The sequence below is a fragment of the Bombus affinis genome, chromosome 1, assembly GCF_024516045.1.
Source record: "Bombus affinis isolate iyBomAffi1 chromosome 1, iyBomAffi1.2, whole genome shotgun sequence".
Classification (NCBI taxonomy): Eukaryota; Metazoa; Arthropoda; class Insecta; order Hymenoptera; family Apidae; genus Bombus; species Bombus affinis.
In genome coordinates, this window is record NC_066344.1 from 1,083,944 (window position 1) to 1,103,973 (window position 20,030).

Below are 20,030 nucleotides of genomic sequence, written 5' to 3' on the forward strand. Positions count from 1 at the left end.
CGTTTCTCAGTATCTGTTGCTGGAACCTGGCGAAACGAGAACGCTGCGAAGGTAAGACGTATCGATAAAGTTCAAAGGGGAACATCATGGCGCCGAGATACAAATGATACGTGACTGAGAAACGCGGTCTTCATCGCCAAAGATATGATTTCCACCGTATGAATTACGTTCCCACGTACACGACACTTTGACCAGTCTGACACTGTCTGACGCTCCTCTATGAATTTCGTGCTTCTTCCCGGCATTTCTATTCCCCTTCGTTCTGTCACTCTGTTTTTAGTTTTTACTTCCTTTCTCATGCCGAGACATTTCCTTATAAGATCAAGTTGACGCTTCGATCGAAAAGATTTCTGACAGTGTGAGGGAAGATGTAGGAGTTATTCAGTGCTATTCACGATACTTTGTTCTCCCAGTTCTGTTCCCTTGTAGTTCTGACTTCACGCTGGAAAGTTTTTATTGCTCTTTCTCATTTTCTATGGCGTTCGTTTTTCAGGCGTTTATAGTTATAAATATTCCTACGAATTGCTTCTTCATTCGTTCTTTATATCGTGAATTTGCTTCTATGTTGTAGTTTGTTGTGCTTTCTCTATTGATATTTTTGACATAAGCTTTTGTTTTCGAATATTTTCTGGATATATTTCGGGCAATTTTTTATAACACGAGTGGATTTTTCATTTTCGTCTAAATTTTCCTTTGGCATTTTCGATTGCCTTTAAAAAATGTATTTGTTATAAAATATAAATAGCAAAACCGTTAAATTATAAAAAAACGAATGGAGATTGCGAATTATAAAATACAAATATAAGCTGTAAATCGTGAAATATTAATATAAATTGAAAATTGTAAAACATAAATACAAATTATATACTTTTCATTATGAGATGTCAATGTGTAAAATACAAATCTCGATGTTAAAATATATTAAACATAAAATCATAATTCCATGGTAACTTTATATTTCCAGAATTTTATTTGCAACGGAAGAGCTACTTTATAGAAGTCAAATTTCAAGCGGCTTCTACGTTTTTTCGCATCTTCTATCGTCGTTGAGTTTATATCAAAAGCGCGTACCTTTACAGTTATTTTTCTTCCAACACCTAATTTATATTCTTATCCTTCCCCTTCCCTCAAGAAATTTATTTTTCATCTCAATATGTATATCTTCTCTATCATCCACGAGATATATAATCGTACAACTTCAAACACACGCATACACGTTACGGTATTTTTACGAGGATGGAAATTCGAAGCGGGTCGTTTTCTAGTTTGTTTGAAAAACCAGTACGATGAAAATTGCTAGAGTTGCGAGAACCGTTCAAAATTTGAATACCACGGAAAAATCGAGAGACCCAGTGAAAATTTACTGTTACAATTTTTACTGTCATTTATGCCTTCGGCAACGGTGGTCGTAAACTCAATGGCCAGCACTTTGGTATCCAGTTCGTAGATTGTTAACGTCAGGAAGGATGTTTATATCGTGTATCCCCTTACCTCGCTGCCTCTACCCTATCTTTTCAGAAGATTTGTCTTGGCCAAGTAACTGCGATAGAAAATTCTATTCTACCGTCTTCCGTTTCTTTCTCAAGATTGCTATCGATTTAAGAAAGAAAAGAAAAAACGAAAGGAAAAAGAATAAGAACCGATTAGTTAGTTTCGAAGACGGTACAGGAAACCTTTCGTTGGAATGAGTTCCTGTTTTTCTACGAGAAAAATATTCGGATATCTCTCGGTGGAAATAAGTAAAAAAGGAAGTGAATTGAATTGTGTAGCATTGGTTGAACATACGTTCGATTTGCCTTATTGTGAATTTTCCTTTGTTGAGATGTTTTATTGGAGCTAGGGAAAGCTGGATGAACAGGCTTAATCGTATTTTAAATTTACTTTTTTTTCAATATGTCAATTGAACCGATTGTTATCAGTCTCATCGTATTGCTGGAGCAAAGACCGTGTCGAAGTCGATTTATGAGCGATAGACCTGCACGGTTATATTAGCGACAGGTGCTCGATTGAGTGACGAATCAAACGCGCAATTAGAACGGCGTATTGTATTCGTCTTTGCTATTATAAGGACAGTGATATACAGAAGTGCACGCGAGCGTGAAAAAGCAAATAAGATTTCTATCGAATTAAGAAATCATACACAGCTACTCAACTCTTGATTTTAAATTAACAATGTTTCGAGTGTGCAAGTCTTTAAATTTTCGAATCGCCAAGTTCTCAGCTTTTCGAATATTCAAATACCCAAATCCCCAAATATTCAAATCTCAAAATCCTTGAACATCCAAATTCTTAATTTTTGAAATTTCTAACAATAAGATCGATATCATTGAGTTACAGTTGATGCCTATTAATAGCAGCTGAGCCAACAGCTTTTCTTAACAATAGTTTAACGAAGAAGCTGAATTCTTTCTGTACCCTATACAACCTCTTATCGACACGCCCTACATTCGGTTCAGTAGGTTACACAGGATCCGAGTACATAACCAGGACGATCGATGATCATAGACAACCGGAACCGCAGGCAACGATACAAAATTTTCTTGAATTTGACAGTAGGGATTCGTGGATAAAGGCGTGAGTTTCTGTCGACAGGAGAATTAGGATTAAGGCGTGGAATTCGCGAGCTTGTCCATCCTGTTGCTTCCCTCCTTCTGTTCGCGATATTACGTTTCATCCCCTTGGCTATGCGAATAAACGCAAAGGGTAATGGGCCGCGAAGCAACTCGATGAAACGTAACCTTCCGGGCTCCTTCTGTTAAGCAATTACTAGCTCGTGGAAATTGAACGATTCCTGTATAGATTGAACGTCGTTCGCTTCGCCATTGCTGGGACCTTTTCTCTAGTTTCCAGTCGTATCTGTCGTTCGAATCGAATCGGACGATTGATAACAGGTAAGAGATGACGGTAGAAGTTGATACAATCGATTGAATAGGAATTATCCAATTATTTAAGTTTCTTTATACGTGTAGTAGTTTTAATCTATCTGTTATGGATATTGGAAAATTTAATAAAATAAAACTTATCGTTGTTGTTTCTTTTACTCTTCTATTATTTCGGATAAATTTTACGTATATTTTTTATTTATTTTATCGGAAGTAATATATCATCTTAAAACTATTTGAATCAGTTTTCTAATTGCCATGGTAACAAATAATTAGCCGAAAATATCTAAAAGAAAGTTTGTACATTATTAGTAGAGAAATTGTAATATCTCTGAGAATTAGTTTTCTCTAAATTATCTTCTTTGTTCTTAATTGTCTAAAATTTTCCAATAAGAACGTTCTTCAGATTCGACGGTAATATTCTACTAAGAACAATTCTACCAAAAGAAACGAGACTGCTTAATCGCTCAGTTATTATTAATTCCTTTCGTATTATCAATTATATTCAGACAAACGATAATTCTGTCTCTTCGTTAATCCTCTTTTATTCGTCTTTTGCGAATGTTTCCAGAATCACAACCATCGCTGTAATAATAAAAAAAAAAGGATGTAGTAACCCAGAGGAATTTCCTTTGTTCTTTTAAACTGTTGCTTTTTTTTTAATCCGATCTGTGTTGCAGCAAATTCGATGTATCGCAGTATCGTCGTTAAAGCGTTCATCTCCACTGGGAGTTGGAAGCGACGCTATTCTTTCCTTCCGCGTTCCTCCGAGCCCTTCGAGCGTTTAATTTATCGAGTGAATAAACCCGCTGCGGAGAATAACTTTCAAGAATGTGTCAATTCGTGTGAACTGCGGAGAACCGTCTTCATTAACCGTCGAGCAATTCGAACGAAGATTGGTTAGTTAACAGTAATTACTAGATTCCCCCGATTAATGTGATTAAGTAAGTACATCTTTCTTGAAATTCTTCTCGTTTCTTGTCGCTCGTTTGTTCTAATATTCCATAATTATTATCGTCAATCAATCTCGATAGTACAGCTTATAGTTATGTAACGTTGATGTAAAAAATTAAATTGAAAAAGCGAAGCACATTTTACAGATTTAATTCGATGTACCAATACGTTGACTGATATTCTCAATAAATAAAATTCAATGTATTATACGAAGGTAAACTGTACGTTTAATAAGAACGTTACCTTATTAAACACGGAAACCCTTTCATTTTGAATTTTGAAATTCTCCGTTGGTTATTCAGAAACGAGTATTATTAGTCATTTCCAGTTAAAGTATTTTTCAACAATTTTATTCAATTTCCATCAAAGTCCATTCGTAGTTTCTTCTCAAGTAGCAACTAATATCGTTAATCAAATACAATCTCTTTGCATTTTCGTTTGAATTAAACTCCGTTTGTCGAATGTCCAGCTGGAGAAATTGTAAAGTACAAATTAAATAATAATAATAAAAAAAGGAGGAATTAAACTCCTTCTCAGAATGGTCTGTATTCGCAAGGTGTTACGTCCGGTGACTCTTTACACAAACCACGGCCCACGCCGCGGACCAGATGGCTGCTAGATGTCTACGTAATCTATTTGCGTACCCTCGATAGTCTTAAGGATCCACCATAAATCTTGACATTTTTATAGTTAAGGATCCTTCGGACCAAACAAGTATCTTTTTACTTCAAATGCTCCTTCAAGTTATTGCCCACTTCTGCGAAGATACGGAAAATTTGTTTTTTTCCACGTTCGGTATCTCCTGCTAGCAACTTTCTCTCGGGGGCGGCTAGAACCCTTCCTTGTCCACCAACCTTTTCCTTATCCATTTGGAAGCAACGACTATTGCCTTAATTTTCCTAGCCAAAATTAACATCCACGAATCCGATGGTCCCGTGCGCTAGACACACCCATCAATAGTTTTCCTCCGCAACGACATCGTCATCGAACTACGCTAATTTTCCATCTTTAGATCAGTCAACATTTCTTGACTGGTTTAGATCAGTCATCTATTTAACTTATATCTATAGGCACCGAGCGTAACTGTCTATGTCTATAAAGTTGTTGAAATAAAGCGTATGAAGGTGATATATGTAGTCGTGATGATAGTGCTGCGGCTGGTGTAGATGTCGCTGCTGGGATACTGCCGTCTTTCTTCCCATTTTTGTGTTGTAGAAGAAAAATCGGACTGCGGCCACCGGGATTTGAAACCAGGTCCCGAACGTTCGTAACCTAAGGCGCTAACCACTGCGCTGCCGCCGCCCGGTGGTAGTTGCTGTCGAGCGCCGCCACATGTATATCGTAACCTGTTACTACGGTGTTATAATCAGTTTAACCACCTCTATTATCCTAAACGAAATAGGGGATCGATCACTTCGTGGCGTCGATTATCTAATCGTAACGGGAATTTACGACTTCCATTGGCGCGTTTCTTCGCGATCGCGTCTCTCCGCGAACGGTCGAACACAATGATTAATTAATTCCCAATTTCACTACTTCGAAAACCCTTCGTCCTAATGAAATACCAAAGTTTGAAACGAAAAGAAGAAAATAAAAGCTATAACGAAACCGATTGATAAATACTGAAAATCGTGTCCAATTACGATACAAGCGAGACCGATATCACAATAAATAATAAAATTGCGCCTAGCTTCCTCAAAGTAATTACTTGCCTAAGCTCGTCAATAAACGCTCGTCAAAAACCCTCGACCAGCTCAACTATCTCTCATCCGGCGAGTATTTCACAGGCAGCACTGAAGCGATGCAAGCTGCTCTCAATCTAGCTCGCTTAGGAACTTGAGGAAGATGTTAATCTTATTCGCCGCTAATTGCTCCGGCAGTTAATTAACGCGTCGCGTCGAGTCGGGAGGAAGGCGTAGCCCGTTGGACTTGCTCGAAAAATCTTTTCAAGTCCTCCCAACCTCTTTTCGCAACCTACTAAAGCCTCAACAAGTGTCACGCCCGTCTTACGTGTACTCGTTTGTCAGCCGGATAAAAAAGTTTCAGAAATAAAGAAGAGAAAGTCTAGCTGTCAGTCTTTTTTATACTCCGCTTGTTCAATTGTCTCCATGGTGTAAGAAAGCTCGATACTGGGTTTTGTCGCACTCTTCGGTGCTACGGTGAATCGTGCGGTGAAATACACGCCAGCGGCTTTGCGATTGTTCGCCTGTTCACCAGGGAGAACAATTAAAATAAACGTATATTTGTATACAGAATTATGAGAAGAAGAACTGAGAAAATTAATATTCGTAAGATATTATTAGCCAAGTAGTTGAGCAGATGTTAGTTGAAAAAATATTATTTTCAAAGATACAAATAATTTTCACATCATTTCATAATCTTGTATCACATTTTAAAAACTTTGTTTTTTAATCAGATGTTTTTTAGGTTAACGATCATTTACGAACCGGGCAACATTTATGTTCTCCGCTCTGTTAAAAATAGTACGTAGTCACTTTGGAATACTAGCTCGAAAGAAAATTAAACTGCTTACTAAACTCGATAAAAAGTTTCAGCTATATCTATACTTTCTGTTGCCAAGACACCTAAGTTAAAAAACTGAAAGGTATTTCTTCAAATCGAAATTGGCTGCCGTTATTCGATAGGAAAGTTTCTTCGGAACGCGATAAAATTTGATTCCAAGTTAATCGAGCTTCTATTCGAAATGGCAGAAAGTTCGAAGATAGATTTTCTCTGTGGCTATTAAGATAGCTCGAGATACCTTGAGTTAAGGTTTCACGGAAGATTATCTTACAAATTACATCGCATTACACAGCAAATTAGTTTTATCTAAAAGAATTGTTTTTATAGATATTGTAGAATCTCGAAAAGAATTATTTTCAACATCGTCGTGATACCTTTGTCGGTTCTCCTCTAAACGTATTCTGTTACCAAATAGGAATAGAACGACGAATTTTTGAATTCTAAACTGTCTTTCTAAATTCTAAATTGAATTGAAAGTTAATAAACTCAATTAGCAATCTAATATTGCCAAAAATTCTATTCGAAGTGTAACATAACGCGATGCAGAAGTGTACCATCCAAAAACTTTCGTAAATTCTACAATTATCAGAAACTTAGATTCAAGTCGAAGAAAATTCAACGTGATATATAAAATACGATTATCGAAAGTGTCGTTTCCTTCTGTTTTTTTGACAGCCATATATCATCGAAATTTTTAGAATAAATATCAATTTCGCGTAACGAACTTTCAGCTTTGAGTTTATCCCGAAAGAATGTTTGTTTTTGCTGGAAATAATTTCAATTATTTTCTTTAACGAGCGACTGTATAACACGGTAGAAACTGACAGTGACAAAGAGATCCTTCAAATGTTTTTAAAGCTTTGTATAGTAAATTTCACTTTGAATTTCATCAAAGAGAATTTTTCTTTCTATCGAATTGAAAAGGATTTTTATTTAATTGGTCGAAAAATTCTATGAAGACATTTTATAGAACAATGAATTTCACCCTTGAATTTATTCGAAAAGAACTCCATTGAAAATAATGTCAAACATTTGGCTCGGCAAAAGACTGTAATAAAGACTGTATACTGTAATAAATACACTAACGAGCATGTTAACCGACAAATCAAAAGAGACGTTTTCAAATTTTGCGGAAGCCTAGAACTGTAAAAAGATATGGGTCTGGCCATAAACAGCCTATTTTCCCCCATGGAACGTGACACGATATTCCTCTATGAAGAGTATCAATACAACAGATTTAATATTCTTTTCTTCGCCGTCCATATATATCTGTGAATTTTCAGTAATTGCCTTTTATCCGCATCTTACGTTACAAATCTCCTGTCGTCGTTTCTCGTCTGTTCTCGTTATTCTCTATCGTTCACGAATCACCTTAACGAAGCCACGCGTAGAAGATGGCGTTGTTAAATCAATTCCCATGTTTCTCGTTTAGAAATGGCGGATTGCACGAGGAGAATGACCTGACACCTCGTGAACAGCGACGAGGATAACGCGCGAAGAACACAATGGACTTGCTTCGAGCGTGTACGCAAGTAGATTGATCGATGTCTACCGCTTTCCGTGGAATGGAAACGAGACTGTGGTCGACCTAATGGAGGTAATGGCGCAAGGGAAAGGGCCTCGCAAGAAATATAGCCGTTCGACCATGTTAAGATAAAAGGATACGTACAAGGAACGGTCGTCCATCGATGACCGCGACCTTTCGACCCTTTGACCTTGTACCTGCACGAACAACTCCCTCTACCTTTAGAAACGGGCCATAGCGCCCTCCCTCTATTATGTTTGATGCTCGTTAAAACTCGTATCCGCCTTTTGTTCCCACGGATTCGTGAAATCGTATCGCGTTTGATCATCCGGTGTTATCAGGGTATTTATTTCCGAACAGTTATGAGGGCAAGCGTAGGGTTGCAGTTATAGGGCATTCCGGGATTAAGAGAAAAAAATACGGTTTGCGAGAGAATTTTAGGAATTAAGGATCGTATAATGTGTGGTATTAGAAGATTTTTAATTGCTCTTTGAGTTTTCTGATCGAAAGCAGAAAGGCAAACTGGAACTATGAGTTAACAAGCGAAGTATCGAAGAAAATGTTGAATAATGAGAAAATTTGAAGAACGAGTCCTTAAGTAGGTTGCTTGTTAAGTTAATTTTTTAAAGACTTTTGAATTACACAGACATAGAGTGTTATTACAGAATATTACAGAAATAGAGCGTTGTATGTAAGTTATTGTAAGTACGTAAGTCTTGGAATTAAGCGAGATACCTTTCGTATTGAAATCTTGACCTATTCTAATTTGAATTATTTCTTTGTGAAACTATGTTTTCCGTGAAAGTCGACGGCGGAAAGCTGAGACATAATCTGTCCTTTTCTCAATAACATAACTATTGTTGACACTTTTTCTATGTAACACTCCCACGCGAGAGCAGGATTTTCCACTCCTCTGGAATATTTTCAACGACGGTCACGAGGAAACGCATTTTTACTCCTGTCATTTCGTAGACGAAGAACCGCCCCAACGAAAGGATGTAAATTTTACCCCGTGGCACGTGAGCAGTTTTCCTTCGTTCCTGCAAATTTTCCATGACATTAGAGCCTTGGGACAAGTTCTCGCAACGCTATTCTATTTTTAACACGTTTAAAATACGTTTAAACCTTAAATCGAATACTTAAAAAAATACTAAAAAAGTTAGAAATAAGAAACATTGTACATACTGTCAACTATAAATTATAACGCTTTACACCGTTTCATCCAAGGTTGCACAACTTTGTTCCTTTTAAAAACTGTTAGGAGGTTAAAGACGTATTTAAAAATGTAATTTAACTTCCTGGAAAACTCAAATATAAAATGAAAATACATAATACGGGAGGAAAACAACACCTTTTACCGATAAATATACTTTAGGAAAAAGCATGCGTATTCCTAAAAGTGGATCACTGTAAATCTACGAAATTTCCATGAGAAATTATGAATTATTTAGTGTAGCTAATTTTATATAAGCGAATAATGATGTTAAGTCGCGTCTTATCTCACGTTTAATCGTCGTTTTCTCTCTCTATCAACGAATCTCTCCGAGCAAAAAGAAAAGGAGCTATCGTTAAAACGACATTTGAAAAAGTTCACGCGAATTTGGCCGGTAATTTTCCTTACAGCTGTCATTAAATGCCGTGAACAAAATTATACGTTATCATGTTATCGTGAATTAAACTACGCCAGAGGTACCACACGCAACTCGGTTTCCAGGATGAAACAAAACTGGCCTAGAGTAGAACGCGTGTAGTAAAATACGGCTTTTAATCAGTGGAATTTAATTACGAAAACGCGGAAACGAAACCCTTAAACTGTCTGAGCATTCGGTTGCACAGGAGTAGATCTGTGTCACAGAGAAAAGACCAGGAAAATGGAACGAAGTTGCGGCTCGACAATCTCGACGCGAGGACTAGACGAAGTTACTTTCTTCTTGTGCTTCGTTCCACGATATTACATCGTAATAAGATCTTTTTCCTTGACAAATGATCGTAGCCAAAATGACAAAGCATTATGTAGTTATATCTCGTAGTGACACGATTTAGTCACCCGTTAGTTCTTAAAGTATATATAAACGTACCCTTGCGAAACTAGCAACTTGCGTTTGTTTAATTTGTGCTAATCAACGCTATTTGACTTTCGTGGATTTGGATGATCTTTGTAGTCGGTGATTTATAGCCTGTTTGGTAAACATCGCTTAATTGGGTAATGTCAACGATTTGGGGGTGATTTCTCAAACTCGTAATTTTTATACTGTTGCAAAATATTGATCGAGAAATTGATCGTTCTAATTAAATTTACAAGGTTTTAGGTCGAAGTTAAAAATTGCAAGTGACTTTTTTAAACTGTCGTTATCGAGCTATCGTAACAATTTTAAAGCCTTCCTTATGGTTCTGAAATTAGTATACGATTACGAAATGTAAACCTGATTTTCACTTGGTCATGTTAACGAGAAATATTTCGAACAAGCTTTATTTTTCAAAAAATCATTTTATGAATCTAATAAACTTCTTTATATTCTCATTCACAATTCAAATTACAAATTTTATATTTGTATAGCAATTACATAACTCGAGAAATATTCCAAAGAAATGAATTTTCCTTTAATTCTAACATAATTATTCCCGTCTTTGTTGTATTGTCGTCACGATTTCTCAAGTCAGCCGAACCTAATTAGCGATTATTCGAGGCAACCCGTTGCATCGGTTCGAGGTGTTTTCGAGAGCTGTTTCAGTGGTGGACAACCATCAACTTCACTAGGGCACATGCTTTTCCTCGCTAATCACCCACGACGATGTCAACAACGGTGCAAAGAGCTTTTCAACCGACACTCCTTCCACCCTCTGGAACATCTTCAGTTCGTGGAAACGCTTTCAATTTGCAAAACCTGGCCACGAGAGGTCCTTTATATTCGTCGCAAGATCTAAACGCTCGTTTCCAACTCTTACGGTGTCTTAACAGCGTATCGAACTGCTTCAAAGAGTCGCACCGGTTGTCAGATGCTTTTGTTTTAAGAAGGACAGACAATAACTGGGTTGTTGGCTGTATAAAGCATAAATATGAATTAGGTTCATATGCATTTACGTGGTTAATGTAACATGATAACAAAGAGTAGTTTGCTTAGGTGGGACTCCCATTGGGATACGTCAGTATTGATTTTATTCAACGTATTCTTGGTAATAGAGGTAGCAAATTAGTTATGGTTGTCTTCCACTTGTCTAATGTTCTGGTAGTTTTAAGGAGAAGTTACTTGAAAAGTTAGTTGAAAGAATTCGCATTTATATTTGTTATTCTTGGTGTATAATGTTTGTAATAGACGATCTGATAGATCGCGCTCGTTATTCGATGCTACAAACGTGGAATTATTTAGCATTGTTAAATTCGGAATTATAATCAACATCGTAATTATCGCTAGTAATTTAAGCGAATATTCTGTTCTTCGTTATCTGGAATATCGATAATGTTAAGTTTATGTTAAATTAAATAAATATGTTTACAGAATCAAAGTAGAATAATCGAAAGTTTAACAGGGATATAAATTACATTTTAATATCGCAAAAAGTATCAAACCGTGGATCTTTCTTTGATGGACAGGACATTAAAACGATTATTATGGATGGGAAATGAAAATAAATTTCTTTGCCATTCAAATAATTAAAGATTGTTTCGCAATAATTGAAACGAAGGTAAAACGTTTGATCGTAAATAAAAATATTATACATCGCCCCGGATCTCGTAATAAATGAAATATCGGAGAAATTATTTTAGCACGGTGGAAAGAGAAATTTGGCAAAAAGTTTCTAGCTATATTTCACTGGACGTTATATTTTCCTTTACAGTTTCCCCTTTACATCCTACACGCGGATTAATTATAATATCCGTTCTTTGTGGACAACGTTCACCCCCGCGTTATTTCGTTTCTTCCTTTCGCGTGTTATTGCAATCCTTTTTCACCAACTTCTCTTCGATATTTTTATGCACAGGGCAGCGAAGAACTTGCACATTCACCAACATAATCTCGGATTCCGCAGGAAACTTGCAACTTCTTTTCAAACTCTTTTTCGCCGTGATACGTCGCGGCCCGTCGTTGAATTAATTTAAATTCCGTATATTTCTCAAAAGCTGTGATAAATTCGAAACTATTTGTTTCGACGTTAACTTAACATTTTTCAGCGATTTTTCAAAACTACCGTGGAGCTTGACTTTCGTACAATTTCGAGAGAAATGCTTCGATTAAAAAGTGGAGTATTTATTAAATTTTAAAAAATACCGGTAAGTAATAATAAGATCAAATAAATTTACTACTTCTATAAACAGAGAATTGGGGAAAAATGATAAATTCTTAAATGCTTTACCTGTCACGCATTTATAAAAAAAATTAAAGGGATTTTATTTGATATTTTTACAACATTTCTATGATTTTCATATGAACCAATAAAGAATTAAACGTGTCGAAATATTTTAACTGTATATTCTTTTCAGTTATTAATTTTCGTGTATCTTGATTCTTTAATAAATAGATTTTCACATTAATTCAAATATATGCATTTTGCTCGAATTCCGTGGTTGTACCGTGCGCAATCGACTCAAACATCTACCTCCTCTTCCATTGTATATACATCGATAAAAAATGGAATTTTAAATATTTTATTTTTTGGCAACTAAATCTTTCCGTTCGGCTGAAACAATTAGTAAACGCACTTGCAGCAAATCATTTTCCGCAGCCTGTATCCGTTTATTTTTTCGATGTTTCCAACTTTATTAATGCTTACTGATTTTTCCGTAATAATATACGTATTGACGTAGAGCTTTAGTCTTTCAAAGAGAAACGAAACAACGAATGTTATACCTTAAGCAATGGGAAATGAAAGCTTGACGCAAATTAAAGTACATTCGTTATACTATAAAGTTCATATCTTAGTATCTTTGTCGTTATGTTGCGCACGGTTTGTTATTTTATATCACAAACGATTCGGCTTTGGTTGTTGCTTTGAATAAAATTACGATAAATAAGATGTACGAATAAAACAGCGGCGCGGTCGAGATTTTATCCTGTCGAACACGAAAAAATATCGTTTGTCATGTTCTCAATAAAGAAATAATATTCTTGTCACTCTCCCTTACAACTTCTCAGACATCGTACGGCGTTTTCGTGGTCGCTTTACTCCGAAGGAACAAACGTCTCACGTTGAAAATTTATTGCACGATTTCATGGCTCACGCTTGAAGATTGAAATTGGGATTAGAATTTCCGGCGTCTGTAAATTCGTGCTCCGGATATATACGTGATTTAAATCACAGCCAATGTATGCGTAATCATGTGGCGACTAATGTAATAATATCTGAAATTCAGTGAACTCGATCTCGAATTCATTATGAGTTAACCATTTATTCATGACGTAAATATTACGCCATGAACGCCGACATTAACGTATCTCGTTCACTGAAAAAGGAAATTGCGCGATACTGATGTAATATTCCTATAAATACCATAATCGGGATAATTGAGTATACAATAAGGCTTTACTTGCATTAAGCAATCACCATAATTCTCATTTCAAGCATTTAAGCAATCTTCGTAACTCTGCGTGATTCTAACGTAATACTCTCGTAAATACCGTGATTAGAAGTAGAGGAATTTTCTTTGAAACAGCCACCGTTCGCATAAATTTATGAAGAAAAATGAAAAAAATATTCTCGTAAGATAGAAACTCCTTTTTTATCGAAATTTATTTTACAATCTTATAAACCTCGCAAAACTTTATCCTTGACTCTCCATAAAATATTCTCCAGTGTCTATAAAAACTTATCGAAAAATAAAATTTTTATTCCAGAAGAACATATGGAACAATTTCAACACGTAGTTCCATTTTTCCAAGAATCCTGTTTTTTTTTTCTTTTTTTTTTCGAGGATAGGGAAAGAAATTTCGAGGGATCCGGAGGGTAATTTCTTTTTCCTGGTGTTTGAAATTTGATGTTCGCGTATTTCGATTTCGTACGCGACATTAGAATGCAAACGCCGTCGCGAAATGAACCTTGAGAAATCGCAGTTCCAGAGGGCCACGTTCGACTGTCATTCGTCTTCATTTTCTCTGCTGCCGATTTACGGTTGCTGCCCGTGTAATTGCTGGATGGCGCTTCTGCGGGAAGCAACGGAGACAAGGCAATCCCGTGTTTGCTCATAAATTTTTATCAACCATCGACTTCGACTTCTCCCAAGCCCGCTGAAATTGTTTGAAAAGCTTCGACCGTAACGAGCTTTCGATGAAAATCGACACCGGCGGAGAATAAAGTGGCCGTGCTATAAGTTTCTCTCGCTGGTTTACATTGCGCTGTCATTACCTCCGTGAATTTTCACCGAATTGCCTCGTAGAAATTGCCACTGAATTCTTGAGCAGGTTAGAAAATTTGATTGCAACGAAAATGTACCTTGAATGGAGAATATCTTGGATGGTGTAGTTTTCGCATATAACGTAGAATTACGGGTATCTTTATTGTAATACGAGAGAACAGTTGCGTTATTAATCGATTTGCATGCTTTGTTGTTAGATATTAGAAGCAGTTGAGTCTGTTTTGTAAAATACGATGACTTGAGAATGAAATAATTTGACAGTTTGAAGAGTAGTGATAGTCGTAGACGTTTTAATTTCATTGAAATATTCTTAGTAAAAATTGTTGCAACAATGTGAAAAATTCGATATATTAAAATTGTCGATAAAATAAGCGATCAAAAATCAGGCATCGTAATTAGGATTGAAGTATTATTTGAAACCGAGTACCTTACACTTTCGTTGAATTGAATTATTTGAATGTTTCAGTCTTCTCATAACCCAGTAAGTATACATATTATATACCATGTATCCATTTACCTACCATTTCTGTGATTTACGACCATTAAATCGTAAAGATTCACTCCCTCCGGTACCAATATACATAAAATTTATGCACCAACCTGCACACATGTGCTTGCCAACGGAAATAAATAAGATCAAACAGCTCCTAATGATAAATCGCTTAAACTACACAACAGAAATAAATTGCCAATTATTTCGTAAGCTTCTTAACGAAATAATTAATCATAAACGTAGAACAAGTAACGAGTCATCAGTTACGTAGAATCTTGATTTCATTCGTTCAGATTCGTATCTAAAATTGTACAGAAATATTTACATATAAGAAATTCATGTTAATTTCTGAAAAAGAGAAAGAAGAAACGATGAAAGATAGAGCACAAAGGAAAACAAATTAGCTTAATGTAAACTGGAAAAGCGTAAGTGAAAAGGCAAGGAAGGATTTCAGATAGCCGCGTGATATCCTTCGGGTGAATTTTTCCACGCAAATGACATAATGGCGCTACGACACGTATTACCGTCAGGAAGAGGGTCGAATGGACAGCGTCGAATCGCGCCCGTACATCGTAGCAGAATTCGCAACACGTCGTGGCCTTAATTGCAAATTAGCAGGGAACCGATATTGCCTTGGCCACTTGCCAACCTCCGACTGCGAAGATAGGACAACGATAGCGAGACGAGAGCCGATGGAGATCCTTCGGAAAACCCACCAAATAAACCGACGAAATAGATTCTCGTCATAAAAATTGATTATATCTGTCGCCAGAAGCATCGTAGCAAAAATGATGCGAGTATACGGAAAGAAATTTTTACGAAACAAACTGTATTACCTTGGATTGTTTATTCGCGGTTATTTTTTAGTGATTAATATTCAACGATTGTTTACTTTGGATGAGAAAATATATAGTCTTGCGCGAGAATAAAAATTTGTATTCTATCCGGAAGATAATTCAGTTTGTAGTTTTAAAGATATAATATATATATAAAAGTTTGAATATAATAAATAACATAATATACATAAGGAGTTTGATTAATCAACTGCTACAGATCCAAGTGCTTAACAAACGAATCAAAACGTTTTGTTTTCAATTAAACCACTTGAATGTATTATTCAAGCACTTGCCAAGTACTCGCTTATAGATTCTACGTTGATCACGACGAGATAAATATACAAATATACTTCACCGACTAATTAAACATTCGATCGAAGTTTGAAATTCATACGCCATATGTACCTTCTCTAGTTTATTAATGAATTGAAATATAAAAAGAAGCGATTGTAAGATGATCTACCAGAATGTATAAAATAAAAGTAGTATAAGTCAACAAGATGTGCTTTAAATTGCGTTCACTCGTTTCGATGATTTTAATCGGTCAAGCTATTTAATGCAACGATAAATTCTCCATCGAGCCATCCAAATGACACGTAACAATTATTAATTCATTATGAATCAAACTTCTTGCGATATGGACAATTATCTCGCGTCAAGTGTCAAAGGAATAGTGGTCGCCTTTGGTCGACACTCGACCTTCCGTGTGCTTGCTTCGATGTCGAACACGTAATGTAAATGGAGTACTAGTGAAATATCATCGGTGACTTCCGTTGGGACCGATCGGGCTATTAGTTAATGTTGACGCATAACGGGACGACCGTATCCGTATCCAGGCATACTTAGAAAACGATTAACAAAGCGTTTCGACGAACTCATTAATCAAAAACTTCATATTTACGCGGTTTGTCGTCTCAGGGAACACATAGTTCATTAGTTGTAAATATATCGCGAGTAGTTAAAATTTTTATGAAAATCTGTCAAGCTTCTATTATCATGATAAAGATAAATTATGTTGCCTAATAATGTTCAGAAATATACTAATAACATCAATGTAAAAATTATATAATAGTATTTAAAGATAGACTATTTTATTACCATTGTTCATTTTGTCTTCTTTTCACGCGTGCATACGTACATTGGCTGAATTAATTCGTTTCTTTTAACCCTTTTTTGATTCATTAAAATGCGCAAATAATAAAGAATTATATATACAACTTTTGCAGCGACGAATAAGATATTTATACGCATAATCTGGTGATTAGGAAACAAATGGTTTAGAAATTGTATCAAATATTTGAAATTCAATCTCACAAAGACTAGCACTTAACTCGACATTTTTCGTGCTCATCGCTGAACCTAACAGATTCTTCGTAATCAGCTCTGCTAAGACTTATAAAATTCAGTACGTGACTTCGTTAAGATCTCCGTGAAGGCTCCTCCGAAATTATCTTTTTAAATTTAATTAACATTCAAATGAAAAATAAAAGAGACTCGGTTTAAGAGATAACAAGTTGATTGAATAACGCGCTTAAATTACGACGTCGCAAATATTGGAATTTTTATGAAAACTCGATCAAAATTACATTCTTTACACGTTCTAAAAAGTATACGAGTATACCACCGACTTTCGTTCCTTCCGTATTTCTACGTATTTGTTGGGAACTGTAGCAAAGTTCGAATAATGGAATCTCATTTTATGACTCGTACATATCGTATTATCTCCCCTCTCGACTTTTATTATCGAAATGTCTTTGTGTCGAATAATTCCAGTATAAAGCACACAGGATTGCGGCTGCGACCTCTCGTTCATATTCGATAAATAGGACACATAATATTTAATGAAATAGGTAACCTGATTTCATATTCGATAATTTCAGCGCAGCGTGCTGTTGCCGTAATTAGCGGATAAACGAAGAGAGGAACAAAGAAGAAGCATTAAGCGTCGTTGCCGTGGAAAAAATAGAAAGACACTTTCACGATCTTCTTTTTATCATTGATGTATTCAGGATTACATTCTTATAAGATACATTGAACTGCTGTTATTCAATTTTAAGCAACGTCACATTCGCTGATATCGCATCACCGGGATGCCCTGTTCAAGGTCCCTTGAACATTACGAAGAGAGTCCTCGAGGTCATGCCACTGGCATTCAAGATCATTTGAAAGTCACTAGAGATCGTTACGATTAAGCCAGTTTAACTCAAGATCGCTCGAAGATCGTGCAAAATCGACGAGGTCCTGTCACAGGGATTGAGAGACACTCGAAAACCACGAGAGGTCGTTGAGATTGTGTCATTGAGATTCAAGGTCATTTTTATGTCACAATGGATCGTTCAGGTCATGACATTGATATTCGAGATTACCTGAAAGTCCTGACAAGTCATCGACATCGTATGACTGCTACTCAGAGTTATTTGGAGATCATAAATGGTCATCGAGGTCGAGCTATCGCCTCTTAAGTCACTTGTAGGTTATATCGGAGTCATTTTAGTATATCGAAGATAATTTGTAGGCCATAGGGAGTTAGCAAGATGATATTATTAATATTGATAAGATAATATTGATAAGATGATAATATTATAGTAGTTGTATAATATTACGACAGAATTATGTTCTTTCGACATAGAATGTTTAAAGATCACGGCGTTCTATGAACTTACAATATTTTCCATGGGTTTTCAATTCTTCGAATAATGAAACAAAAGAAGCAGTAGAAAACCTCAGAGTTGCAACATGATAAAGCGAGTGACCTATTCCAATGCAAAAGTGCACGAACGAAAAACAAATGGCATAACAGTAGCGACATTAAAAATTTCACGTACAACGAAAGCTCGTTGGTGAGTCTACTTCGTCCAATGATATTCGACGGTAAAAGAATTTCAGCTTAAAAGCGCTACCTTTTCGTCCCAGAGGTCGACTCACGCGGACAGTTTAAGGAGAACTCGTATTGTTGTTAGCAATTTCTCTTCGTGGAAAAGATGCGAACACCACGAGGGAGCGTTGTTAAACCGGCAAATTCGATCTTTATTCGAAGGTCCCGGTATTTGTTGCGGAACTAACGCAGCCGGCATTGAATCGGTTGCAGACTTATCCTGCTTTTAGAAATATTTTTTGGACTCTCGTTTGACCCAGAACGCTTTTAAAATATACAAACGCTGAAATTATGCTAAAGCTTCCACGAAACTCAACTCGTTAAAATGTCAGCTAATATATATATTTTTAAACTTCGAGGCGATACCTCGCGGTTTTGAGTATTTTATATCGTACGATTCGTAAATAAAATGGTTACGGAATTATAAGAAATTTAAATTGTTACAAAAATGCAAGAAAAGTATATACAGAAATATATATACCATATCTAAAATATTATAATGGTTATATTCTTTTAACTGTATGCATAAAAATACTGACTTGGATGCAGAGACTATTTATCGTTACATAACTTTTCATCGCGATTACAATAGAATCTAAATTTAATTAAAATTTATTGCGATGTAAGCATTTGTCTGTTTTTTTTTGAGTTTACTGTACCGAAAGATTGTTATTCGGATAAATCTAAAATTAATGCGAAACATATCGAACTTAATTACGGCTTCGTGGCTGACAAATTAAATTTTGGGACGATATATTTAATTTATAGTTAATTACGATGGTAGCTTTCCAATAATTAAATTTTCATTCTTTCATCTTGAAAGATACGTATGTTAAATATTTATACTGCCGACGAAACTTTCCTCGCTAACTTTATTTCAGTTTCTGCAAAAGATTCCTGAAATATCCTTCAGCGATTCAACGTCCCTTATCGTGGAATTTCTGCTCTCGAATATTTTTAAACATCTTTCGAACGTATCGAGGAATATTATTTTAATTGCTGGCGTATCCAGTAAAGATATTTCAAGGTGTATCTTCGTATTTACGTTTAGAAACCTTAAAATTCTTCTCAGTCATTTATATTACAAATTATTTTACCTTTTAAATGAATATTTCTGAATTTTTCTTTGAATTTAAAGGGAATTTTTTATAATACTATACTTTATTCTTCCGATATTATGAATATTTTTCAATAGCCTTCAAACAATGAAAATAATTACTTCCTTTATTATCCTTCTAACGACTAAAATAAGAACTGGATGTAATCTACGTTTTCATCAAAAGAACGGGTATAATACGAGATTGTATTATTTTGGATGACAAGAATTACATCTAGCATAAACTTGCAGCATGTATATAAATACACCTGTTCATAATTAAAATCTTTAAAATCCTCCTAAAATCTGCGGCAAGCAATTTCTCTGTCTCGAAAGACAATGCTCGGAGAACCATTCAGAAAGGAGAATTTCTTGTCAAGCTTCGTTTCGTTTCAGAATTAACTAGCTCACCTAATTCGTCCCTTCCAGTATCCGACACAATTTCCCAACTGTGTAACAACGAACACCAGTCGAATTTCGCAGTGGGAACTTAATGA

General features: G+C 35.7%; 1 protein-coding gene across 3 annotated transcripts in view; it reads right to left on the reverse strand.

The window, feature by feature from the left end:
- Window positions 1-20,030, reverse strand: part of LOC126919498 (BAI1-associated protein 3) — a 120,227-nt gene that overhangs the window by 40,192 nt on the left and 60,005 nt on the right. The window lies entirely within an intron of this gene.